The sequence below is a fragment of the Rhea americana genome, unplaced genomic scaffold (assembly GCF_003343005.1).
Source record: "Rhea americana isolate MKP2758 unplaced genomic scaffold, rheAme1 scaffold_70, whole genome shotgun sequence".
In the NCBI taxonomy this organism is placed as follows: domain Eukaryota; kingdom Metazoa; phylum Chordata; class Aves; order Rheiformes; family Rheidae; genus Rhea; species Rhea americana.
The window spans coordinates 3,197,443-3,215,523 of NW_028186868.1; positions in this window are offsets into that span (position 1 = coordinate 3,197,443).

The window sequence follows — 18,081 nt, forward strand, 5'->3', positions numbered from 1 at the left end:
TGATGGAATGGAATCTGTCATGGTCTTATTTTCAATAGATTTGTTGTGGAAAAACTGCAGCAGGATTTCCTGAAAGTTGTATCCTTCTGATGATAATACAAACAGGAATTTAAAGAGTTCTATGCTGCTTTAGTTAAAATGTGTGGGAAAATATATCATCTTTTGTGTAAATCTCAACTTTCAAGCCCAAGGTTTTCCTCTGCCTTCATAGTAGGATATTTTCTCACATGCCAGATCAACTGATCAAATTTTTTGTTGGGTGGTGAGGAGAAAGAGTTAGGTATATTTATTTGATTAAATGTACCTTGAAGTCCAGTCTTTTGCTTATTCCATTCATATAAAAACACGACTGCCTAAATACCACAACTTTGAATATAGAAAACTCATAAATATTTTCATTACAAAAAAATCTTATTACATGAGATTTTTAAACTGGTTTGATGTCTGAGAATTAATCTTAGCTAACTTCAAGTTGGGTCTTTAGTCTGAGCTCTCAGTAGTTCTCCTTCTGTTGTCAATAGACAGAGATGGCGTTCCCATGAGACATTTCTAATCCACATCCTAGAAGTTACTTACTGCCTCCAGGTCACTATATGAAGAGCACCTAGAAGATAATACACCTAATTTCTAAATTGGCTAACGTTATCTGGGCTGGATCCTACTATGGGAGATTGTTTTTGATTCCTAGCTCATAGGACTGTTAGTAGTTTTGCCAAAGTAAGCAGAACTGTATGCCATCGGGGTGAGAGGAGAGGAACCCCCTAAACCCAGAGAAGCTTATATTGCATCTTGACAAGCTTTAAGACCAGTTGATGTTAGGTAACAAATGCTGAGGTTAACCTGCAAGTTACCTCAATGCAGATTCTCTTACAGCTTCTATACAATTGTCTTCTGGGTTGGCCTAATATAGGGAATATAGGGGAAGTACCAAAAACAAGTTTTAGACCCTAAGTCTGGCATTCCCTCCAATCTGAGACAACTGAGGTTTTGAAAAGGACCAAGTAATAATTCCGCTGACTCAAACAGAGCATGATTTTAGACCTATAGCGAGTATGTAGCTGACCTCACATTTTAATATGAAATTCTTAGCAGTACTTGTGTTATAAAGGGACATCTCAGAAATCAAGAATCTAATATCATAATGAAAAATGGATAAGAATGTGATTATAGATACTAAGTCAAAACTTTTCAGTATGTTCAGACTGATTTGCAGCTTTCACTACATTGAGCTGGTTATATGCAGATACACTTATATGCAAATGTTTACATCTGTGATGTGTGCGCCTACATGCGGGAACAATTCAGTCTTAAATACATAAGTGTGTACAAGTCATTGAGACAAAAGAGTAAATTGGGAGACTTGCACTTGTAGGAGTGTATATTCTTAATGCCTGTACACATGGCTTTATCTTCAAAGGATAGATATATCCACATATATGCAACTGAACTTAAAATAGAAATCTGGCTGAAAATGTAGTGCAAACTCCACTGCCTTATTTCAGTGACAGGCTAGAGATCTGTTGGTAGGTGTAGTCTTCATGTGCAATATGAGACATTTTAGGTCTAGAAACCTTCACTTCAGAAGGCAGCATGCTGTAACTGAATGTGTTGGAGTAGAAGTCAGGAGAGCTATGTTCTGATCTAGCTCTGTCACTGGCAGAGCCATATGATCTTGCTAGGAAGGACTCGCCCCAACCTACTATTCTGCTATTTTGGATTTGTAGATGTTCTAGGTAAAGACTGACTACCTGTGTTTGTGCAGTGCTCAGTGCTGCTGTTTGTGCTAGTGACTTGTTTTCCCCTCAAAGAAGTTGTGATACCTTTTTAATTTATTATAGCATTCAGAAGAAGAGCTTGGGCCTCCACATACACAAACATCACACTGCTGAGGTGCTTGGTTGTAGCTTTTGCTACTATTCTTTCCATAACAAACAACTTTTCAGAAAACATGTTAAGAAATACCATCTGGGTTCAGAAACCTTGTTAACCCCTTCCCAGCTCACTTCTACCATCAAATCCCTTCCTGTGGAACATCAGGCTCTTCAAGCTCAAACATCCACCAGAGCATCCCAACAAATGAAGAAGCTATTGGTGCTGCAAGTGTTGTGCTAAAAGCCAGAGATTATCTGGAGAAAGAGAAGACCCAGCCCTTATGGGGCTTAAAAGCACTAGTAAACATAGTCAAATCAGATGCTTAGAATAGTCTTCCCCCAAAGCTTTGTTACCATACAAGTTGTAACTTTGGTTTGCTGAGAGGAGCTTGGAGGTTTGTGTTGCACGAGGCATGAATATGCTGATTTTTATTCCAGTTACAGCTTCTCGCTATGCTGCGCTCACTTACAAAAGGAGGAGTTTGATACTTGAAGGCAGAATTTGTTGAAATGTACCTAAGCTTAGTAAGAATCCTGCAAGTGATTTCTGTACTACATTTCACTTGTTTTAAATATAGTTCTATATATAAAGTAGTAAATGATTAAAGAAAATCTGCTGATGTGGTAACTCTCACATCAGGCTAAAACTGTTACGTTTTTAAATAAGATGCATCTGTTACCATAAACTAATCCAATGCTAAAGTAAAAATACTATTTAAAATAAGACATAAACTTAACTTAAATTCAGTGATTAAATACATCTGTGCTTTATTTAGATAAAAAAGATTGCTCACTTTAATTAAAGATCAAATTAAGAGTAAAATACTTTATAATTTGAGGCCATTATAGGGCCAGTTTTAAGACTGCATATTCATTCTTTACTGTGGTAGTTTTGTAAAGTTAGTTATTAGTAATGAATACTGCCAGGAAATGTAGCCCCTACTAAAAATACAAAAAACCCTAACATCATAACTTCCTACTAGACACAAGTAAGTGTGTATGTACTATTTTCTTAAATGCAATTGTAGAGAATTCACTACTTTACCAAGATAAAGATTTCCCTTCAGGTAAATCTAATGGTTCTGGATTTAAATGAAAATGTTAGTAAAAGGAGTTGTGGAGAGTAGCTTTGGCAAGTTGTAGGTAGAATCTTGTTTGTGTGTGTGACTAAAATATTACAAATTGACAATTAAAGAGGAACTATTTTGGAAAGAAAATGTACATGGAAACTAATGATAGAAACTATCTTCCTGTTCTATAGTTTGAACAGAAAATGTTGGAAACGCATATCAAACATAAGCACATGGTTCCTTTTCATGATGTATAATAGTTGGACATCTGCAATTGAGCACATCATTAACAAGAAATTTTCTTTCCATAGTACAGTTTACTTTGTAGCATTTTGACTGGTTTGTACAATATTATGATAGTTCTTTAACTTGAAATTGCCTGAATGATAAATACTCATTTATGACAGTAGTGGTACTTTACCCCCCAGGATTCCAACAGCATTTTGAACTTTGCATGTGGGAAATATTTTGATGCTTGCTGATGTTAGGCCCCCCAAGGAAGCTGACTTAATAGTAGTTTAATAGCGTTCAGCAATACTAAAAGGCATGAACTGCAGAGGGGATGTGGCTATGTGGAATCTAATTAACCAAACTGGAATTTGGCCAATACTCAGTTCAATAGTTTCTATTTTGCAAACTGCACAAGGGGACTTTTAAGAGTAGTAAGTAGATTGAACTTTAGTTTTGGTATCACCTTGACAGTTGTGGTGTAGGCAGTATAGTACCTACTCTGGGGCATTTATTTGGTGGTATCTTGAAGGGAGGTCTACACCACCTACTAAATTACTAGAGATGTCTGCTGGCAGCATGCTGTCCTGTTTGTGTCTTTCATCTAAGCACTAATCTCAGCCTTGCGTGGCTTCTGAGAACAGGCAAGTACAGCTTGGAACAGCAGAGCTGCAGGCATAGTAGCATGGTGCAGTTGCATGCCCACTAGAATTTGTAACGTGTGTTTCCCCCCMCACACACACTGTTGCTTGTACAGGCTTTGTAGCAATCTTGATTAATTAACAATTGGGTCTTGAATATAAAATTAGTGTTTTATTTCTTTTTAATGTGTTTATTAGTGTATTGTAAATGGACAGAAATATTCAACATTAGATACTTTATTAAAAAGACTGCTGATAACATTTTTGTACATATAAGGTATAATTTTTAGAGTAATTCTAATCTGTTCTTTGTACTTGCTTTAGGCAGTACAGGTATTTTGCAGTGAAATGAAGTATTTTGATATGTGCTTGTAAGTGATCTTTCAGTTAGAATATGACATAGTCTAGCAAAAATCCTTCCTTGTTCTCTAGAAAAGGATCAAAAATCAGTTACAGAGAATAATCTAGACATACTTCTTGTCTGTAGTATAAGACATCTCATTCTAGCCTTTTATTGAAAGTCCATGCACCCTAGTTATTCAAGAATAGCTATTAATGGAAGACAGAAGTGGTCATCATGTAAAACTGTTGTTTGCTGGTTTAAAGCATTTTAAATATGATTAGATCAGTAAACAAGTAGTTTCTAGTTTCAACTGTAATATATATAATGCAAATCTTCTGAATCCACTTCAGTTTTTAGGCAGTTTTTCCAGAAATGTGAATTAGTTGCTTGCTTTTTCTTTTTTCTTCTTTCTATGTAGACCAATAAACCTAAAAGTAGTGTGGTGTGTTTCAGTGTGGAGTAGGAGGGGAAACTGAGCTAACAGCAATACAAGAAAATTTTTCTGTGTTAACTTAGAGTAATACACTGTCTGTTGCCTTTCCTTTCCTTCTACTTCCCTTTACTGTCGGGAGATATGTTTCATAGAGTACTAGTTCCACAAGGTGTATTCTTAGCATAGATAGGAGCTTTAACAGAGTTGACAAAGGAGACTCTGTCACCTTATTCACGTAAAGATTCTACTGCTATAAATAATGCATATTTTAATTGGAAACTGTGCATGGAAATATCTTTCTGTACAGGCTTGTTGATTTCAGTGTAATCTGTTGGGCAAATTTGGTGAAGGTGTTGTGCACTCAACGTGTAAGCCGAATGAGTGGGTGGTTGGTTGGTCTGTTTATTTTTTAGTATTACCTACACTAATGACTTCCTTCCTGGAAGTTAAAACAAATGTCATATCTAGTTAATTTGGGCATTTCTATCACTGTGTATTGTGAAAGTAGTTACCCTTAAAACACTGTTGTAAAGCAATCACAAGACTGGGTGCCTGCTGATGTTAAGAGTTCAATGTTCTGTTTTCCTTGGTCACTGTTAATAGGATTGTACACTGTACCWATTGGAAATAATTTAACTATTAGCAGGGGATGAGTTTAAAAACAGATAATAAAACATAGTCATTTATTCCCAGATTTCTGTGAGATTAATCACACTTGTGCATGATGTTTGCCACTGGTTTAGGCTTGAATGCACAATAACTGTGGCTAAGCTGATACTCAGATATTTCATGAAGCTGGAACACTAATCACGTCTAAAAGGAAGAAAACAGCTTTTTATACCACTGTAATTAAACTGATTTAAAGCCACACCCTTAAGACTTGTTCTAAACATAACAGCCTACAAACTTCAATAAAGATGTCTAACAGTTTCCTAAATGTTGCATAAATGTTTGAATGTAAATCTGTTTGAAAGCTATTAGCTTGCTTTGGACTAGATTAATTTTACTTTAATTTGCATCATTTGTATCTACAGATGCTTACCAATCTTGTTTTAAACAGATTTAATAATGAAGAGTAGAGGTTTGGACTTTTTTTTTCCTATTTGATAGATACTAGGATAGTGAATGAGCACCCTTTCCTCCTCCACAACTTGCAGATCTGTGGAAAAAAATGGGGAACAGATTAGGATAGTCCATATTATCAAATTAGTGCTAATGTCATTTTGTCCAGTTTGGGTACCCCAATCTCCTACTATTTGTGCTCGGCAAGCCCAAGCAACATATACTTAGCTCACTTCTATGAAGAATAATTCAGGCTGCTTAAAAGTTTACAGAGCTCCTAGGCAATGTGGGATCCTTCTGAAAGTGACTGAGGACAGGTTCCACAAAATGATGCAGGAGCATCAGATCCTAACCTTTGAATGTCTTGAACAACTTAGTGTCCTGGAGTGCTTGTGTATTGAGCTGCAGGTGAGCTGGGTGGCTCAAAGTCCTCTCCAGAATATGTTGACACTCTGAACCCTCAAGGCAAGACTGAATGCAGGAGCATATTTTGATCCAAATCTTCAGAATTATGTGCCTCTCCCTAGTTGGGATTCATTCAGGAACTCTCCCTTRTTGTTTGATGCTTGGAGTTTGTTCTAATAAAACACAGCCAGAAAAAGTCCATGCTTTTAATTGTTTGCCTGTATTTAGATGCCATGTGACAGCTCAGATCCTTCCTTTGCGCAAGAGAATRGAGATTTATGTTCCTTTCCTGAAAGAGTGTAAAAGAATAAAGTTGTTCGGATAAGGGTATTATCAAGTCCTCCTGTAAAAGCGTTATTTATACATGAGGAGACTAAGGCTTTATTTTTTTTATTCCAGAGAATATTTAAATTTATAGAGTAAATGGAACAGGGATTAGATGTTATCATTCCACTGAGCACATCCTAAATGCTGTGTTGTGTAGACAATCTCTCCTTTTTTTTTTTTTTTTCTTGATAGGTACTGAATTGGCTGTGGTTTTAGATAGAAGTTCTTCTACCTTTGTGGTCAGGGTACATTCTTTTTTTACATTTGATAGGAATATCTTTAGACAGAAGAGGATTTTCAGCTTTTCCTTCCATGAGGTTGCAAAGCAAGTGGGTCAGAAAGTAAGTAGGGGAAAAATAGTCTCTTACATCAATCTTTTTAAATATACCTGTGCTTTTTTTTTTTAGTACAAAATAAAGAATGAACTTCCTTACCTTCCCTCTCTCCCCTAGAAGGTGATACTTAAAAACAAATTCATGATGGCTTGTAAAACTAATAAAGTAACCAGGAGAAGTCCAAGTCAGATGGAATTGCTCAAATCAGATTTGCTTGTCTGAAGACAAGCATTAACTTTGTGCTCTGCAAGATGATGTATTATATTAGTATGCTATTTCTTTTCTTGATCATGGCTGAGCAGGTTTAATGGTATGTGTGGTGCATATTCTTGCATTGCATTGTGTGAAACTTTTTGGATAGATTTTTCAATAAACTTGAATTAAGTGGTACATTTTTAACTTGATAGTTTTCTTTGGAAGCGCATTCTGCACATAACTGGATATGTAAAAGGTCAACAGATACAAATTTGCTATAAGCACAGCAACAGCATCTGCAGAAAGTATCTCCAAAACATCCTTGGGTTATTTTTCCTCATTTACAATGTATTGAGTATTTTCACAATAAATGGATACTTGTAGAATCTTGCATATAAAAGACACATACCAAGAGGTGACATGTGAAGACGAACCAGCAGGTCTTGTGAAGGTGAAAGTTCTGCTCTGTAAATTTATATTCATCATTCTTCTGCGTCATTGCCTTGATCCCTCCACACCCAATGCGTAATATACATACATCAGTGACAAGCCATCATAGCTGAAGGAGAAGGAACCTCCTTTTGTGTTCCTAACCTGCATATTCAAAGGGATGCTCATAATCTGTGGCTGAATGTGCTGACTGCATCTAGTTGGTGTTAACTTGTTCTGCTCTAATTTGTACTGGTTAACAGCTCTTAGCAGGAGCAGAGGAATTTTGCCCTTTATAGGTGGGGCTCAGAGCATTGCTGATTCAAGTCTTGCCCAAGAACAGTGCGTGTTGCTGTAATTATTTGTAATTCTTACCCCTAGGGAAAGGAATCTGTAGCATTCCTTTGGTTAGAATTTTACTGTTTCTTGCCAATATGGATTGTCAGAAAATTGTGGCTGCTTGTCCTGTGTGTCTCCCCATTGGCACTACCACTGTGGTTATATGTATTAGCAATTGTTGTCCAGAATGAGATTGCTTAGGGGGCTTTTCCCCTGATTTTTTGCTATTGACTCACTCACTGTGAGACAGTGTCTCTCTTTGGCTCCTAACTTTTAGGAGTGGGTGTATCCAGTACTAGTGTTACAAATACTAGAAGATTTGGATTAGAAGATTCCATATAATGGTAAATAGCTGCATTGTGGTTTATAGATSTTTTGTGCTGACTAAAGAACAGCAAGGGAACAAACAAGCTTCAGCTTCCTCTGAAGCCAGACATGAGGCTAATCTTCCCAAACTTCAGTAGCCTAAAAAAGTCACATTCTGTCTAAAATTAGGTGCTTGGCTTCCTTCTACAGCCAGTGGAGAACCATGTGTACTTTGTAATTAACCTTACCCTGGTAGGAGGGTTGGTGTAGCAAGGTGACTGCCTCCTAAAAGAAGCCACAGCATGAACTGTGCTAACAGCTAGTGCATCTGCTCTCTGCAAACCTGACGCTACAAATGATCTGCTAAGGGATCCTTTTTTCAGGTTAGATTTTCTGTTAAATATAAGTTGTCAACAGACAAACTAGTTTTTAAAACTCTTGGGATTTGTCTGATGATTGCTGTAGCATAAAAAAAGAACAGTCCCTATAGCCTGATGCTGAATGTGGAATTCAAAGTAAGAAAAGTGGTATTTTCCTTAATATTTTGCTCTGTCCATTATGGAATGTCTCTGTGTAAGACTGGTGCAAGACCTGTGCTATATGACTGATTTGAAGAAAAAGTAACAGATCCGTATTACAGATTTAAGGCTAGAAGAGGTCATTAAATCAATGTTTTCCAGATAGCCTACAGACCACTATTAGCTCAGATGACAAATGGTCATTAGCCATAGAGTAACATTGCTCTCGTAATATTCTCACTTAACAAGTAGTTAGCAGAACTAATGAAGCCTTTTTTCCAAAATGTTTGTATGTGTGTGTGTGCATGTGTGTTTGCACATGTTTTGCTGCCTCGCCTGTGGAGTCTATGATAGGTACTAGCAGTTGAGCACGTGCTGTGGTGTGTTCCTCTGCGGTGAATATTAGGTATCTCTCTTGTTTGTTTTCATGAATTACTTAGTGTTTTAGAACTTGCCCACACCTTTCTGATTAAGGTTGGTTACTGGGCTAAAGAATTACCAAGCGGCCATGGACAGTGATGTGTATATACAGCCCAGTGATATATGCTTTATTTTCGTAGGAAACTTGACTAAAAATTGAGAGTTAGGGGGTTGGTGATGTGCCAGAATACTAAATGACTGATCTCAAAATGTATTTGGTCCGGAAAAGCTCAGAAGCCTATGTTYGCTCTCCCACCTTGCCTGTTCTCTGTAGTCCACCCCACAGAACTTCTTTGTGTCAACTCCCATTAGACAAGAGATAGCTTTTGTTTCATGAAGATATTATCTCACTGGAAAACTATAAACAGACAGAATCTACAGCTTATCAACAGAAGTTCATAGTCTGTCTCAACAATGTGTCACAGTTAAAATATTGCTTATTTTATTTCTAATTTTTGATTATTATTTTTAGCTTTAATTTCTTGTTATTAATTCTTGCAGTGCATTTTTCTACTAGATTAGACAAACCTTTGAGACCAACTGTTTTTGGTCTCAAAGTGATATATATGCACCATAATAAAATCATCTTTGATTTTCTTTTTGATAAACCAGAAACATTGAACTCTTTAGTCCACTCTTTGGTAAAGCATTTTCTCTGCCCTTCAAATAACTCTGGCTCTGTTCTTCACTGTGTARTTGTAGTCAAAAAACGGTTTATAAATTACTCCCCAGAACCAGTCTATAGTATGTTTTCTGACTGGCACAGAACCTACAGAAAGAGCATGATATCCTGCTTCCTGTGTGCTTTGCACAATAAAAACATACGATAATGTGAGAATGGCAACGTCAGCTTGGTTTTCCAATGTGGCTGTGAAGATGTTAGTACAGTACAAACTGTAAAACAGCTGATGTCTGAAGTTGCATTTTTATAATATTTATCTTTAGTTTTCCTTTTACAGCTCCTGCATTCATTAGCAAGCATTTGTCAAATCATGCTGTTCCTTTGAGATCCTCAAATGCCTTGCTTGAAGTCAAGYAGTGTGTGCATTCATTAAGATGTTGGTCTATCACAACACGTTCCCATTTTTTTTCTCTATGAAGATGAATTTAAATTTATTATTGCCAGCTGTTTCTTTTTGTAATTTTTTTCATGTGATTAGTGATCCTGATTGATTCAACTCATTGCCCTCCACTGAAGAAGCAACAGGGCACTTCTGTTATGTTAATTTGTCTGGCAAATTTGATTCACAAGATTTAAAACTGTAAGTGGAAAGAGCATTTATTAATTTGATCAGATTTTAATTTTAAAATGCCCTCGTAAGTGGCGAAGTGGTGGTTTTTTGTTGTTGGGTTTTTTTTTGTTTTATAAACACTACAATAATGAAGAAATCTGGTCAAGTTTACAGCTTGTGTCTATTTTATCCAGAGTAGTCATTCTACTATATTTTTCCTGTGTAAATATTTGTACCAGTTCTGTTTGCGTGTCTCTGTCTGACTCGTGAGTGTGATCTCTTTCACTTCTGAACCTTCTTGCTTACAGAACAGTAACTGTTCCACGCAGACACAGAGATATATATAATCCTTGGTTTCTGAGGATGATCAGTAGAGTCAGGTTGACTATGTCACTTTATGGCTAAACGTTAATTATGCAATGTGTACTGGTGTCTTTTTTTTAGAAACATTTTAACCTTGTGCATTAAGTGATTACATACTGTCAGATCTTTTTTCTTTTTTTCCTGCACTGCTRCAGAGAAAAGTTAAACTCAGCTGGCTGCAAGCATGCCTCTGTCTGGGTGATGAGTTGTATGGGTTTAAGAAGATGCTACTAGTTAAATGGATGAGTTGAAAGTCAGATTCTGTTGTTGTTACAAAACAGCTGGGCTAGAATGAAATGGCAGTGGTTCAAGTGCATGCTAGACGGACCATATGCTCCATGGAGTGAAATGAAGTGGTGGTGTGTATCTGTATTGCTAAGCATAAGGACAACAGCTCCAGCTTCCGGAACTGCTGGCAGGAGTCCTACATTGAAAAAATATGCTTTTTCTCTGTCCCTTGGCTTCAGTCCCTAATGATTTTTAATGTCTGTTCCTGCCCGTCTCATGCTTGAGTGAGGTATGAGGAAAAGGCACCTGATGGACATGATGGACATSATTAATATAGTTAAACTATGTATGTGACCTAAAACGCTCAGCTAAAGTTGTCACAAAACAGTCACTTCTGAAATACAGGACTACAAGGTCACTGAGTCCTATCCCTACTCTCTCAAGAGTTCTAATTAATTTATCAAATTCTATCTTACAGTTGTCATTTTTTGCCCTAATGGAAAGCTGTTCCAGAGTTCTCTTTGTCTTGTGATTTGAAGCCTTTTCAWTCCCTGCAGACATCCTAGGCCCATTCTCTATATTTTGGTGTTTATTTGCATTTGCTGTTAGAACTCTTCTTTCTCTCTGTGGTGTTCCTCTTGAGAATGCTTTTCCAGAGGGCATGCTTTCTTCTGCGGGGTTGTAAGCAACAAGAAGCAACAGGAATATTTCTGTGTGATATCTGGTAAGCCCACATTGCAGGCAAGACTTCCTTTAAGAGCAGTGCTTGACACAGGTGCGYACTGACCTTAGAAATGATGCCAAGTTCAAGAATAGTACACTTTTAAGAACATTCTAAAACTAACTTTGAGCGTATTACCTTGGATTGGGACCATGTGATTTCCCTCCAGGGTTCTCAAAATATGTTTTAAATTATCACTGTAAYGAAGAAGGAGAATAGTTAGTGATAAAAACGGTCAAGTCAAAAGTTGTGTACCTGCAAGAGATTTTGTCTTATTCCTACTTCAGTGTGGCCCTGGTCAGGGTCTCTAAAATATTTAATGTGTTGTACAGCACAGGGYTGGCTTCTGTCGCCATGTTTTAAGTGGACCATCAGCCACCCAAACTGGCCTATAAGAAATTTGCATATTTGTGCAAACAAATATTTCAATTTTATATTTGAACTTATACATAAATTAGTCTTTAAGCTGTGCATGGCACCAGCTAGTTCCTTTTTGGAAAAGAAGGCTTTTTGTTGCTTGGCCAAAGAGATAAAGAAAACGTAGGGCTGAACATGTCCCACCAATCCCTGTGCCTTGCTACTAACCAGCAGGCTGCCCCCAAATCTGATTTATTTAGGTAGCTGGGGCTGGATAAGACAAGTGTCATTCTTCTATTCTTCAGATGGCAAAGACTGATGAAAAAAATTGTGAGGGATTCAGCACTGAGCACAAATTCTGAAAGGCTTTGGGGTTCTGTGGGAGTCTTACCTGAATAAAGACAGAGGGACTGAGCCTGAGACAACTACTTGTAATTCTAACTCTATAGACGTGTAGATGTCAGCAACTGGCAACTAATTTGTTGCTTTTTTAATACTATACAGTCTGTGTTAGAGCATCACTGGTAGTGGTGGGATAGAGGTACAGAGTCAGAAGTATTCAGACAGCTATTAAGTCAAATGTTTAGTTGCAGCACAATTTCCTGAGAAAATTCTTGCATGTAGGCATGTTACCTGTTTCCCAAACTTGAGTCACCAGTGTGTTATGTGTTTTTATACCTGGACAATGAAAACTTGCTCTAAAAGGCAGGAACTTGGCCCTGTTATTTTACTGGAATGTTGATATTAAAACTAATGGAACCTTAATTTTAGTCCATGCTTAAGCTGGATTTTACTCCTTTGCAAAGTCACTTAGCATTTATCTCCACCTTGAGTTTGATGTGAGGGTTTGACCTGGCAGTACAGATATCTCAGGTCTTGTCCGGTAAGGAAGGTGAGTTCAGGTAATGTGACGTTGGCAAATAAAGGTTAAAAAAAAAAAAAAATCCCAAAAAAAAACCACTACCAAACCGAACCAAAACATACCCTGTATATTCTGTAGGCAAGGGATTCTTTAACACATTAACTAAGCCTGGTATTTCTTCTGTTTTTTCTTACTGTAGACAGATCATCAGTGTACAGCAAATACCTTTCTCCGAGATGAGAGATTAATTTCTGTTTTTCACTGCTCTCTATTTGGGGATACTTCTAACAGCATTTGAGATCTTTGAGTGAAATACCCAGTTGCTTTGTAGTTGGGCAAGGAGTTTGAAAGGATGGGTGGAGTTTGAGTAAAAGTCCTGTTTGGAGATGAGTAGCACTTCAGAGCTGGGAAGCAGAAATGACAGCTGTTCCAACATAGGAGTGATGAGTGAGTCAAACCATTCTCAAGTAGACTTGCTTGAAGGTTGTGTTTATTTCCTCATCTAGAAGRAAACGTATTTTTTAAAGCCATGTCATTCCACGTCTATATTTTGCATGACCTTAGTGAGTGACACGAGTTGGTAAATCTCCATAGGAAGGAAGTTATATAATGATACGCTTTTCATAAGCTCCACTGTATTTTATGCGGTGCACCAACTACATCAGATCAGGGGTAAAAATAAAGCTTAGCGAGGGCTGAGAAAAGCTGAACTTGTAGATCCAGCAAAACCCTGGAGAGCTCTGCAGGGACTCAGACACGGGTGAGATGATGATAGCAGAGTCAATACAGAAGCAGAGTGCTCTGGCTGTAAGAAGAGTGCAGCTCTACACCCTTCATCAGCTCCCCTCTTCATCCTCAGGATCTTTTTCTGCTCTGTTATTATGGTTCATTATATATATAATAATATATATATATATATATTGGTGGTGCACTCTGTATTCTGCATAGAGGATTGAAGTTCATATACACTTTGGGTAGAAGGTAAATCTTGCAAGTTCACTTTGACTTTGCCTTCTGACATGAACTCCTAGGTTTGGTTATGATGTCATTTGCTAAAAAGCAGAAGGGATGAAGCTATTAGTAATAAATCATTTCATTCTTTTTTATTTTCTTTTCATGAAAAGCTTTTGCACTGTTTGGCTCTCAGTCAAACCTGACAAATTGTAGGTTGTGCTGGCTGCCATCCAGTAAGTGAGAGAACAATTTAAACATCTCCCTGTCCAGTGGCAACTTCAAAAAAATGAGGAACTGCTAAATAGGGCTGAGAAGTGTGTGGGACATGTGCCATAGTGGTTTCCTCAGGGCTGGTAACAATGCAGAGAACAGTTTCATTGTAACATTGTGCATATGTGGCAGAAGTAGCAGGAAGCCTACAAAATGAGAAGAAACTAATATGTACCCAGACCTGTCATTGATGCATCTCCCAAGCAAATGTGGGAAATAAGCCTTCTTTCAGCAGCACTTTGGGACCATGAGAAATGGCATTGTCTTGTGCTGTTTGATCTGCAATGTGTATGTCACCATGGTTTTGAAGGTTGTATCTGCAGGTGGTATGAACTGTGGTAGCTAAAAAAAAAATTGATGCCAATTTCCCTCATGTTCCCTAACTCATCTTTCTAAATCACATAGAAACTGCAAAGCAATTTGTCTTCATTAACATGAAGCAAAAATCCTAGACACTTAGATAATTTGGGGGGGGGGGAAATGTATCTTCTGGTAAAGATAGAGCTTAGAGCCAGCTGAAAACAACCCAACCACCTTTAAAAGCAAAATAACCCCAAATTCAGTATCACTATCACCAAACAATGCAACTGCGTTGGATTAAAAGCCAAGTCGTCTTCTCTTTTTGCACCTGTGTAAATCTGGGTCTTAGTCAGAGAAATTAGTGGGCTTACACTGGTTCTGCACTGGTATAAATGAAGAGATCGATGGTCTATATTGGAGTCTCTAGGCCTCTTCTACAGAACCTGCTGTTACCTTTCTAATAAGGGATGGTACTAGGTTACCATAGTAGTTTATAAATACTTTTGCATATTGTAAATTTAGTTGTGCTATTTGACAGGAGCAACGTCCCTTTGGAGAGCCACACAGTAGGAAGATCTGTGGCCAGATCTGTGTTGCAGACTTCTGCTGGCACAGCAATATCAGCCAGGGATATGAAGAGGTGTGATCTCTGGCCAATGGAGCTGTGCCASGAAAATCTCCTAATACAAATGCAGTTATCCTAGCATAACTATTTTTTTGCCTGAGTGACTTTCAGAAGGGTTGGCAAATACAGCAGTTTTGCTGCTGCAGGTTGCATCCATGTGAGGGCTGCTCTGCTGGCTGAACAGACCGAAATAGTTACCCCAGCAAAAGGTCCTGWTAGTATAGATCAGGCACATGTCTTTGAAGAGCTGCCTCCTTTGTTGCAGCAGTTAATAATTAGCAGGCTTTAGGCAAATAAAGAATCTGAGTTTCTCAGCAAACTTTAGAAGACAGGTCAGAGCTGCCAAAAAACCAGCCTGTCCTGCGTGGCATTTGTGAAGCAGTAATTAAAGTGCCTCCCTGTAAGTGCAACATAGAGGAAAAATAGAATAAAAAGAGTATATGTGTTCTGCTCATAAGCCAGTAGTGGGTTTTTTTGTGTATATTGTTTTTTTTAATTTGTTTTTGCCAAAAGTTATTAGAATACATGCTATATGATGACAGGGGAAGAAGGAATTGTTTGCAAGGATTTAAAAGCATGAAGCAGCATTTGGATTTGAGCAATGTTATAAAATAGAAGAGAAGGGAACACTGCACCTCATCTAAATAAGGATGATTACCCTGCAGTTTAACTCAGTGTTTTTGGAGCCCATCCATGAGGCTTATCCTGGAGTTGCTTGCTTTCCTGGGAAGAGAGCCGTATCTCACAGTGCTCTTTTCCTCCTCCCTTTTTTTTTTTTTTTTTTTTTTTTTTTTTTGTTTTCTTTCTTCTAGTTGGGAAGAAATGCTGGTGATCTTTGCCTTGTAGAATATGGCTCCAGAACAAAGGATAAGTAGAGCTAATAATAATTGAACTAATAAAAAAATGAACAAGCTCTTTTCCCAGAGAAAAGAGAAAGAAAAGCTAACTTTTTTCTAGCTTTTTGCTTCATTTTAGCAATAGACTTTGCAGCTTTTGCATCCAACACAGAGATTCTTAGAGAAGTTACAACTCTTCTGTATCGTAATTTGGTGAGGTTTTTGCAATCTAGGCACTGATACTGATGGCATAATGGGGAAAGTAGGACATATTTGTTCTGATATGTATATTAGCACTTGCATTAATCTCTGGTTTATGGATGCCTGGAAAGATTCACATCCCTCCACTCTAAGTATGRCTTGCATGTATCTGGGATTTGTTATATTCCAGTCAATGCAACGTAACCCTTATTAGATAGGTCGTAATGATTATTACTCAGCTAAGGCACGATAACTGTGGCCATTTACCAGTAGAATTTGAAACAGGCCTCTGCTGAAACATACGTTTAATAAAGCAGCCTTTGAATTTTTAATATCTCTTATTCCGTAAGCTAGTTTTATTAATTCTGTCCCTTYGTTTGACTTCTTAAGGCATCTCCCTGAGTATGTTACCAAATTAAATAAGATATTGCAGAGAAAAATATCAAAAGACAAGAAAAAAACCTCTTGAGCCAAAAGCATAGAGAAAGATTTCTGTATGTGTGCTCTGAAATGAGGTTAAGGACTAGTGAAGCTAAGGTACGAGGAAAACTGCTACAGCACTGGGAAGAGCTGCTCTGGGAACAGCACTGGCTTTGCACAATTGCAGAAACCTTGAGGTTCTGTTACTGTGCGACATGTCTGGAACTCTTAAACTCATTTTTAACAAAATGCAAAAGGATGAAAAATGAGTCTGTACTATACTACTGGGCTGTGAAGGATCCTATGRCCTGATCCTGTGATGTACTGAGCACTCTCTGAATTGTTTGCAGAGGAATTCCCACTGATGATCCACATGTTCAAATGTTTCATAGGAAAGAGCAGTAAGAGTTAAGTATCAAGATTGTAGAAACCACTTGCTGTCTTCTCACTGATCAAGATCTGTGTTTCTGTATTTGAAATCTATGTTTGAAACGAATGTTGGCTGAAATTTCCAGAGTGCACCTGATAAGTAGATGTTCCGTAGGGAATTAAATTAGTTATTTTTTTTTCCTTTAAGTTTTCTATTTGCTGATACAGTGTCTCTTGTGAGAGCCAAGGGAAATCAGTTTTGAAATAGTTTGATGTGGGATGTCCGCTATAGTTTGGCTTCTGCTGTGTCACTGGTCAAAATTAACACCACTGAACTTTTTTGTACTCTTACCATAGGAGATGTTCAAGCAGACTGCTAGTCCATGAGGAAGCTCTTTTTGCTTTAATAAAAAAAATCTATGTCAGATGGACTTCATAGAACTCCATGTTCTTACTATGGAAATGACTTTAGTATATGAAACCTCCAGACCTTCAATGCAAGCATTTCCATTAGGTCAATGTGGTTGTGATGTTGTGTTTAATAAGTTTTGGAGAAAAGAATGTTACTTCTATAGCTTTCATACTCTTTAGCCTGCATGACATATATGTCTTTAACTCAGTTTATACCAAAACCAGCTAAAATGTCTGAAAATGAAAGGTCCAGTTGGCTGCTTTCATGGTATGGAAAAAACAACCAATCAACCTCTTGCCCCTAGATGTGATTGACATCTTGGGAACCTAACTCTTCAGAGAGGAGCTTTCTAACATCCAAGTGAGTTTTCATAATTGGAAACTATGCAAGTTACAGGCCTCTACTGTTGAAATCTCAAAAATCTGATTTTTATGTGGGAGTCTGTTAAGTCATCTTCTCTCCAAACTTACTTTCTCCCTAATTATTGATGGAGGGACTTAAAAATGGATTCGTTCAGGAAATGTGCAGTACGGCACAGGACTGATTAGCTATCTGAAACAGAGAGGAGGTTATGTGAGGATGAGAAATTTGACTGCCTTGAACAAAAGACAGGTTTTAAAACTAGAGGTAGGAAAAACTTTTTTAAAAAAAAGAACTGCTATAGCTCACAYTGATCTGATATGATGAAAAAAAAAATCTACCACTCACTTGGAACTGGAAAGTACCCCTAAAGAAGACTGATTAGTTTTGTGACTTTCAGGGTAGAAGATCTGTGTGGATATTTGAGCTATTCTTAGAGTATTTGGAGGCATATGTTCTCCTAAGAGTTATAATGTAGAACTGAACTACTTTGGTTGGATGGGTTCTGTCGTTCTCATTAGCAAGAAGAGGATAGTGCAAGCCGGAGGCAGACATGATGCAGCCAGCAGTCTGAGAGGCCCCTGATGGTTCATCCACAATTCTGAGCAGCGTCGCTATAATTGCTCTTCTGGATTTCTCCTCAGAGGAC